Below are 10759 nucleotides of genomic sequence, written 5' to 3' on the forward strand. Positions count from 1 at the left end.
TCTCCTCCCACTGGATGTGGACGTGGGTGCACTTCTCAGTTTCCCCCGATTGCTCCATTGTAAAGATTGGAGGCTTGGAAACATAATACTTAAAGTGGTATTAAACGATTATAGTCTACGTAACAATGAAAAGAAAAAGATCCTCAAACGTTTTTCCGGTAACAAACATTTGGTAATAGAAATTATCTGTACCAGGGTCCAACTGTGGCCATCAGAAAAGGTCAAGTTTACACCAGAGCTGGGCAGTCCTTCTCGGGGGCAAAACGGTCCAGGCGAGTGCAAACCCCATTTTTGAGGCGGGGGGTAGGTAGGGTATGACAAATTTTAAAAAAGGTTTTGAATAAGCAAGGCCGGAGGTGGATTTTAGTCCCGCCCTCGTGCGTGTGATGTGGTCACGAGCTTGCCAGAAGAACCTACTGAGCACAATGGGCTAACAACAACAAAAAAAAAAACGTGGTCGGGAGCTGACAATTTTTTTAATAAGGCTGGAGGGTCAAGGCCACACTATCAAGGTCGCGGCTCGAGTTCGAGGAACTGACCGTCTAAAAAGGGTCGAGTGCCCAGCTTATAGGTTAACTGGTGTATAATAAAACTAAGAGTGGCATGTCTGCCTCACAGTTCCGAGGTGCAGGGTTCCATTCCAGGCTCCGACCTTCCTGTTTGGAGTTTGCATGTTCGCCCCGTGCCTGCGTGGGTTTCTCCCGGTACCCTGGTTCCCAAAAAATGCATGGTAGGTTGATTGAACACTCTAAATTGTCCCTAGGTGCGATTGTGAGCGCGAGTGGTTGTTCGTCTGTGTGCCCTGTTGATTGGCTGACAACCAGTTCAGGGTGTCCCCCGCCTACTGCATGAAGACAGCTGGGATAGGCTCCAGCACGCATGATACATGTACAATGTACATGTCTCCGTAATTCGTAGGGCATAGGGACCGTGCCCGCAAATGGCAAAAATCCGCTTATCATTGATTCCCAATGTAATTGCGTTAAAATCTTTTCTTTAACACCAAAAAAAATCTTATAAACAGGGTTGACGAATGGCAGTGTGTGTTTCCCATAAAAAAATGTGGGTTGGTTCCCTACACAACAAAACAAAAAATATTGACGAAAAAATGTCCAAATAGATGAGTCTGTGAGCGCAGAGCCACAAACATTCTGGGGTCCACCGTGTATGTGAAATTGTTAGTTTTACAAAAATTTAGAATAAATAAATTAACCAATTATAAAACAAGATAAATAATTACGAAATAAAAAAAGATTTTAACAAACACATTTTAAGGAAAAATGAACAGTGAATGCAACAATTTAATGATGTAGTGACTCTTACTGTAAATATTTGGTGAGCTAGACTTTTGCCCCAGCCCTGACTTGGATGATAAAGTCTCATGTCTTACGTGAGCTATTAAGTTATGAAGTTATTCTTCGTGACGTTCTGCATCAGTATTTTCTTTTTGGGGCCATTTTTCTCTTAACAGTTTCTTGCCTAAAAGAGATGGCGTACTCTGCTAATGCATGTACAATATATGCACGTGTGTGCGTGCATGCCTGTGTGTGTATTCGCGCACATACTAACTAATGAGCTTTGTGTGCTGTGTCTCCCCCTCCCCAAGGTGAGTTACCATGCTGAGGTGATCAAGACCCACTGGAGCTGCAGGTATCAACCGCAAACACCTGCCCGCTGCTGCATTAACATACAACACGCGCAGCGCGCACACACACAAGCGTGCGCACACACAAGCTGCTGCACAACGCCGATAGCGCAGCTCTGTCCTGTCAACACGGAGGATAATCAGCTGCTGGGGATTGTGGGTAAACTGTAATAATCCCTCGCATGGAATATGGAAAGCATCACCGAGTTATTCAATAGGATGCAGATAAATGTGTGTGCATGGGAAGGGGTGTGTGTGTGTGTGTGTCACTGAGGATTTTCCATCTTTAACATCTTCACCTGAGGCTGACTGTCACTTAGTGAAGACATGCCGCCGCTCACACCGACACCTTCCGCTTCGTTAACACTTGATGCCTTGTTAAGTGGAAGCAGCGATAAGGAAGTCAGCTGTTTAATTGCATTTAATAATAATGTGTCTCACATCATTTCCTCAAATCACGGCCTCCGCTGGAAGAAATTAATGTTTGTAATAATACCTGAAGTTCAGATGTGGTTGATGTAAAGCTGACATTTATGTTTAAAGTAAAGGTGAAGAAAGATGTTTGTGTAATTTTCGTTTCAAAAGACATTGAAGAGTTAACTACTGAGCCCACTTGAATTCTGTTGCAAACTCAAACAGCAGTACCTACCAAAGCATGTAAACAACCCATTTAGCAAATAAGTCTATTCATTTCTGAGCTCTCTCTGTTGCTAATCAAAACAGCAGCAATGACTGAGGTGCATGAACAGTCTCTGATTTTTATTATGCCTAGTTTGAAGACCTCCTTTCTAGCGAATGCCGTATGCCAAATCAACTTGATACAACTTGGTATTTCCTGCAGTCGAGTAAAGCAACAAAAAAAAGATACTGTCACATTTTTTCCCACCGCGGCAGGTATGAATATGCCCTGTGAACTCTACCTAGCAACAGTTGACTGTGAATAGGAAAGAAAATGCTGTGTGCTAATCAGCGAAAAAAAAAAATCTGATTAATATCATGTCTAGATTTTTCTGTACTATTTTTAAAATTTAGTCACATTAATTAATTTCTTATCTATTTGAAATTTCACTAGCTATAAAAATGGGTTGAAAAAGCAAAAAAAGGATTAGAAAAAGTATTTTTGAACCCTCTGGGTCATCATGCTAATCTCCTGGTTTCCACATCCACACACAAACACACACACCCCCGCACACACGCACCCCCCCCCCACACACACACACAAGGCGCTATTCCGCACGCTTAATGCCAAGACCATGTATTTTATTTTTGCAAAGGTTTTAAAAACATGAGCGTGGCTACGTGGCTAATCTGCTGGTTAATCTGACTAACACTTTTATTTATTTATTTTTTATTTTTAAGGGTTTGTTCACTGTGGCGAGGATTAGCGCCTCACAGATCACAACCTGATTTCCATAATCTATAATCCTCTGTTTGTCCCTCATATTTGATTCCCTTGTTTATGTTACAGTCATAACTTTGTTTCACGCTGACATTTTTTTAATTACTATAGTTTCTCAAATGTATCCCTTTAAAAAAAATTTTTCATTGTCATTAGATTGGGCATGTGTACCTAATATTTTGACCTGCGAGTGCCTACTTCACCGAGTGCCCACCCCCCTACTCACTGGGCCTGTCCACCAGCCTCCATTTTCTGCTCCGAGGGTCCGGAGAATCCCCTCATGGGGAGGTAGCTTTGATAAAGTGTATAGCATGGACACAAGCAGAGGGAGAATTACCATTTATTTATTTATTTTGAAGGTTGGGTGTAGGAAAGAAGGAAGATGGGCAGAGTTGAGCTGCCGAAGTTCAACCCCCCCTCCAAAAAAACATTTTTTCCCCCATTTGGAAATAGATTAAATTAGGATTTTAATAATGTATTAACTGGTCAGAAATGTTAAGTTAAATTTAGTTAAGTAAAAAGTAAGACGTAAGTTTGACGTTTTTGTAAGGTTTTTTTTTTAGATATTTGATTTATATAGATGGTAGCAGTTATCTATTATATATCAAGTGTCAAAAAATTTGCTGACACCACGCATGATGATGGTTTTAACTTAAAAGATGTCCAACCTTTTTCCCCAGACGGCCACTTCCAGGAAGATGGTGGCTGTTCAGTGTTTTTCGGAAACATTCTGAAATATATTCAATATGTTGTGGCTCAACATATGCTAAGCAGTTCAGTATAGTTAAAAAAAAAATCGACACCGTCCCAGTGTGAAGACTTGTCGAATATTCCAGTTTAACGCCAAAATTGTAATACAACGACTTTTATCATTTGGAGGTTTCACTATGTGTAGCTTCGCATGTTTTACATTATGGCAGCTGCTACTCGGTCATGGGGGATTTGGGGGTGGGCTGGTGTACCACCTCCTTGCCGGGGCCTTGACTGTGTCAATGGTTGGACGTAATCAGTCTCCATCTCTCTGCTGATCCGTCTCCACTGCTATCCCTCCCCTGACACCATCACTAACCTCCTCCATCGTTTTTCACTCCGCGCATTGCACGTGCACACACGCACACACCCCTGCATAAGCATTTTCCAAGATCCATTGGTCTTATTCTTCCCACACTGACTCTTCGCTGCGGCTGTTGTCTTGTTATTGATCGCTGCTCAGTCTGACTCGATGGTTTAAGAAAAAAAAAAAAAGGGGCCTCTATTGATTGTCGGCTGTGGCGAGTGCAGTAGGTCACATACTGGCTAATCTAGTCACACATGAGGATGAGGAGGAAGAGACACACAATCAGATGTCAACATTTTTTAAATCATCTCTTCCTCTTTCAAACTGTCACACATCTTTTTTGACTGTGCGACAGGGTGGGCACATGATCTGCTGCTTTCATTCCCTTGGTTGACTGAAAATGTACATTATTAAAAGTTCTGTAAAATTTGTGATGATTTATCTTATTTTTTTTAACCAAAAATGGGCTTGTATGTCCCCACAACTCAATAAATACATGCGCACGCACACACACACACAATTACACGCATACACTCACACACATCAATAAAAGGCACTTTGTGTAAGGCACAGCTCAGAGAGGAGATCGTGTTTGTTTCCTCACCCTCCTCCATCTCACCATCATCCCCTTTTCCTTCCCCCCACTTCCCCCTCTCCAGCTGAGTGATTACCCCTCATTAAAAATCCCAATCAAACATTGTTAGTGCCGATCGTTAGGGCGCACTCTCCCTCCCTCTCCCACTTCCTCACCCCGAGCCACTTCTCTCCCCCTCAGTCGTTAGCACTAAACCCAGCGAGGCCTTTGAGGAATGTTTTTCTAATTCCAATTAGCTCTTCAGGCTTGGAGGGGAGCCAAACTAACCGAGATACACACACTCATGCACGTGCATTAGCATTTATAAGACACACACGCACGCACTGAGAATAGCAGCAGCTAATGGCTTTGGCAGCGTTCTCATAGGGACCTGAAGAGCAATTAGGATCCAAACTACACATTGTAAATCCCCTGATTACCGTGTCTGTGTATGTATACAAGTGTGTGTGTTTGCGTGAGCGCGTGTGTGTGCGTTAAAGGCTGTTTATCTGCCACACATTATTTTGCCACAAGAGAAGCACACAGGATAAATGCAATCCAAAAAACACTCATTCCTATGAGGGGCTGTCAGGAGCATAATTTGGGATTGCCTCTCACACGTAACTGAAATGCTCTTATACTCACTGCTGAAACACTCACACACACTACTCAAAAGCTCTCACACACACTCCTAAAACACTCATTCGTGCCACTGATTATTATTTTTTTGCTCACACAACTGAAATGGTCACACACGCATTCCTTTTTTTTTTTTTTTTTTTTTTAACAGTTAACCTTAATTGTTAGTAGGGTCGTTATATATTGGATTTTAATCAATAATAGTTGGCTTGACTTGCTCACCAGGACCACTACACCACAGATTCTAAAAATTATGTGTCCAGTGTGGCCACACTTGACTGTGGAGTCGGCTTCCTCACTGGAAGCTCTGAATTCTGAAGTCTTTCTAAACACCCATCCATTTTCTGCACTGCATATTCTCACCAGGGTCATGCGCGGGTGTGCTAGAAGTCCAACTTTCCATCAAGGCACAACAACCGGGGTTGTCATGAAGCTCCCCATCCAACATGTTAGGTTCCTGAAGCGGCCCCGGCTAAAATGTTCCATCCATCCGTCCATTATCTGTACCGCTTCGCCTCACTAGGGTCGCGGGGGGTTGCTGGAGCCTATCCCAGCTATCTTCGGACAGTCGGCGGAGGACACCCTGAACTGGTTGCCAGCCAATCGCAGGGCACACAAAGACGAACAACCATCTGCACTCACACTCATACCGAAGGACAATTTAGAGTGTCCAACCAACCTGCCATACATGTTTTTGGAATGTGGGAGGAAACTGGAGTACCAGGAGGAAACCCACGCAGGCACGTAGAGAATATGCAAACTCCACACAGGATGGCTGGAGCCAGAACTGAACCCATGACCTCTGCACTGTGAGGCCATCGTGTCTGCCATGTCATATAAATTAAAAATGTAAATTATTAGTTGGGGGGCATATTTAGAAAGTGTCATTAGATTAATTTCATATCTCTTTACTGTTGATGTGAATGTTGTGTATATATGATTGATATGTGAATTATTTGTGAAAATACAATGTCACAATTTGTGTTTTTCTGTTCTGTAGTTTCCACGTTGCAGAACGTTTGATATGCATGTTGACAGATATAAGATTATCGACACCCGTTTGAAACTCTGTCTTTATTCAAAAATTCAAGTGGCCGCTACACAAAGTACTGAAATGCTCTCACGTGGCTACTTTATGTACATAGATGACTTATTTGTAATAATTATATTTTTTTCTGCTAATATTGTGACTTTATTCTAAAAAACAACAACTTTATGCTAATACAATTAAGACTGCATTCTCATAAATACCCCCTCCATATTATTACTACATTTTACTTTAAGTGAAATTAATGTTGACTATTTCGAATTATATTTGTACATAAAAAAAATGCGTAATTTTGTTTCTTTCAATCTTTCTTCGACTTGCATGCACACATGTGCGTGTATAGAGTAAATCAAACAGTTTGGGATATACGTACACAAACACACGCACGCGCACGCATGCATGGCGGAGCTGTCTTATCAGGTTATGTCGGAGGATTTAGTCACATGACCCGCAAGACAGGAGCAGCCAGGCGCCAAAACTCATTTCCACCTTCAAAGACTCTCTTATCGCCTCAGACTCCTCGCGCGCGTGCGTGTGCGCGCACTGACACAAGTGCGTGATGTGATGTTGTCTGACTTCGCAACTCGCAGTGAATCGTATATCACTGTCTCCTCTGAATGCACAATAACACACACCCAGAAAAGGGCAAGATAGCAACATGCACTCCATAGACAAGAAGATCAACAATATTGCCACCGTAAAACAAGAATTTACCGCTTGGTAACATTAAACTTGGTAGGTGATCGTTTGTGTCACGTATCAAGAGCCTATGGCCGGAAAAAGACAGAGGAAGTATTAGTTTAGCGCTCCCATTTTTTTGGATCCATTTCCAGGTGTCTTTCACAGAAAAACTTTGACAATTTCTTTTTGTATTTTTTTTTAAATTCATGTCCATTGTCTAGCATGTGCTATGCATTTTATTTGATAAATTCTGTCTTTATTTTATATTGTATTGATATTGCAAATGTTTTCTAAAATAATCGGCCAAGTAATCGATTGTCAGAATTTTTTTTCTGCCGAACATCAGAATTTGGAACCCGGCTATTTTTGTCACGCCCCGCAATTAATGTATTGTAATGCCCTCTCATGAGTTCAAGGAGAGCCACAGTCATTGATGCACTTTCAGCTGTTCAGTGAATTGGAAAAATATTTTTCACTTCCTGAATACAAAATGTGAATGGTCATGAGGTGCAAGCTCGACTTCAGCACCCGTTATCACAGATTAAGCTACGCCCCTTAAAGGCACGCATCCAACACAGCACATAGAATTTACAGTGGAATGGAGCTTAAACCAATGGATTCCGGATTTAATGGACAGAAAAGTGTCTGAATGCCCGTTTGTACATCAGATGTCAAAGTTTGTTAGTTATAGATTTGTTGCCATTGAATACTGGCGACGCTGTGGTGATTGGTATACATTACAGACTAGAACACGCTTACAGGCTTGCCGAAATGGAGACCATGTTGGCTGGGGCAACAATCCCATCAAAGGCAAGCAAGAAAAAGCTTTAGCTTTGCATCGCCGTATGTACGTAGCTCAAGATACAGTTGTTTTTGTGTCGAGACCTTCTCTAATGGCAACCAATCGTAACGAAAGCGAAAAAAAGAAAGCGCATTATAACTGTAGCTCGGGCGAGCCGGCATGTTGGTTGTTTTTACGCCATGAAAAAAAAGGACTAATATTTAACGGACGTTCGGCTTTAACGGATGACCCCGCCCCGCTATTAGTCCATTAAATTGAGGTTTCACCCTGCACTGAATACAACCAGTTTATTTCTTCACATTCTATTTGTTTTAGATTTTTATACAATACAAAGCGATGTGTACTACTATTTATACTGTGTGTGCGCGTGCGTGTGCATGTGTGTGAGTGTGATGGAGAGAGATAAATGCCACTGTCATGCTGTGCGGCGCGCTCTGTCCCTTTGATAAATCAGGCCCGCCATTTGACGACACCTGCTGACAAGCACGCCTCCGCCTGATTGGCTGGCAAGGCTCCCGCTCAGGGAGGATGCTAATGGGTATGATGGACAACAAATGACACACACACACACACACACACTCACACAAATACACTGATGTGGGCATGGGGACTTGAACAAGTAGGTCACACATGTCCTTTCCACACACACATATGGAACACACACGCACACACACTTGTGTAAGTTATTAGCAGGGCAATTAGTGCTAATGACCGCTACTCTGACTCACCTGATTGGCCTAATTAAGTTGCTCATTAGCATACACGTCCATGTCAGGGATTCTCAGTAAACAATTAGACGCAAAGGAATGATTTATTAACATCAAAACATGTTGACTAAACATTGTTTAATCAAGATTTCATTTGCATAACATTTTAGGGTCTTTTTTTTGCACAAACTATTGCTTTATTCTTTATTGATAGTAATTTCCAATTATTTATAAATTTGTTCCTGTACAATGTTTTTTCTTCCTACCACATATGTGCTATTACCTGTTTGTTCTGGTAAAATTCAAGCATATGTTCCTCATAAAATTATAACTGTATTCTCATTTCCCCATGCTGTAGAAAACCAAAGTTCATTTGGTTTCCACTTAATTTTATTTGCATAAAATTAAGACTCAAGTCTCATAAGATGTCATTATGTTTTTTTAATTATTACTGTGTCCTTGTACAATGATGTTCTGCCCCCTGGTGAAAAAAAAAAGTCAAATAACAAAACAATGGGACGTAATCTGCATTTGTAATTGCTGACAGGTTGCTTTGCTCATAATAGGGCACCCCAAAAAATGAAAAGATGGTATGGGTTCTTGGTATTGCTGTGATATGCTGCCAGATCATTTTTGTTACATGAAATTATATGGATCCAACTTTTGCTTCCTCCAATACACGTGCGCACATATGCACACATACTTACACTTATCAAGTGATTAACTGTCAAACTGCTCAGCCCAAGAGGTCAGCAAAGGTTGCTATTGTTTTACATCGACAGATGGAGTGTCCTATTAGGAGTGTGTGTGTGTGGGGGGGGGGGTGTGTGGGCGTGTGTGTGCTGCTGCTGTGTTGTGTGAGCAAGCACTTGGTGTTACCATGGTGATGATGAATTTGCAATACTTGATGAGGCCATGGCCCAGTGAAAGTTCACAAGTCTGAGTGTGCTTTGCATGTGTTTGTGCGTGCATGTGCACCCGACAATGTTCATGTGTGTATGCATCCATTTTTGGTCGTTTAGGGCAATTGGTGTAGAAAAACAACAGGCCACCAAATAATAATGAGAGGAGCATTGCATCTTTAAAGAGACGCTTCATTGACGTTAATATCAGCACGCATAAATAGTGGCTGTTGCCACTCATGTGCGTTCGCGTCCACCACCGCTTCCAGCCAAATCATGAAGCTGTCAGTGTCACGGCGCGAGTCAGCGTCGATTTCGGATAAAACTCCTCATCGATGAACCCTGGAGGTGGTCTTCCTGAACGGTGCTCTTCGTGGGGCTGCTTCTGGAGGGTCAATGTTCAGCGAACAAAAATTTCCAGCGAGGAGGCCGACTCCAGAGCCGAGTCCGGCCGCATTCGAACGTAGTATTGAGTGGTGTACGCGTAGCTAGGAGTTTCGTTCCAAAGAATATAACGGCGCGTTGTAGTTTCGTCACCTACAGTCAGAATTTTGGTGCCAATTGATCAGCAATGAAAGTACATTGACTTCCAGTGGAAAGTTTGTAATTGGTACCTCCAGTGACTCTTGGGGAGAGCGGGAGGAGGTGTGGCCATTTTTCTCATTAAAAGTTATATATATTTAGATATTTTTCAAGTCATCACTTATTTCTTAATTTTTCCAAAATGAATAGATAAAAAAGAAAATTATAACTAATTTCAGTTTCCTGATCAAAAAAAATATCAACTGAGCTTTTTAGTGAAAAATGGGCCATCTTGGGTCTTGTCCTCCCTTAAGGTCAAGTAGAAATGAAGACTTTAATGTGTAAGTGGTGCCTGCTGCCCTCTGGCTTTAAGAAGCGGTGTTGCATGCAGTGCTTCAAATGAATTTAATATTTTCATTTTTTATGGCAACGTTCCATACAGTTGTATTTTCTTTTATTAGCTTTTACATTATTATGTCTGCATTTCACGATCAAATACAATTATTTGGCCCATAAAACATTCAATCAATATTTTTATTTTTCAGTACTTATTTTTTTGTTTTAATTGAACTACATTTTGTCATTATTATTTTTTTTCAAATATTTTTCCATTATTTTTTAGCAAAATTATTTATTTGATATTTGTATGATCTATTTGTAAACTCAAAGTTTTGTAGTTTGAAACAAGAAGAACTGATTATTTTGTTTGTTTTAGTAAATAATAGTGAGGGAATTAACTTTTCCTATTTATTTTGTTATTTGATAATATTTAAGTATATTATT

Source organism: Idiotropiscis lumnitzeri, chromosome 1 (genome assembly GCF_059441095.1).
Source record: "Idiotropiscis lumnitzeri isolate Australia: NSW breed Sydney's pygmy pipehorse chromosome 1, RoL_Ilum_1.0, whole genome shotgun sequence".
Taxonomy (NCBI): domain Eukaryota; kingdom Metazoa; phylum Chordata; class Actinopteri; order Syngnathiformes; family Syngnathidae; genus Idiotropiscis; species Idiotropiscis lumnitzeri.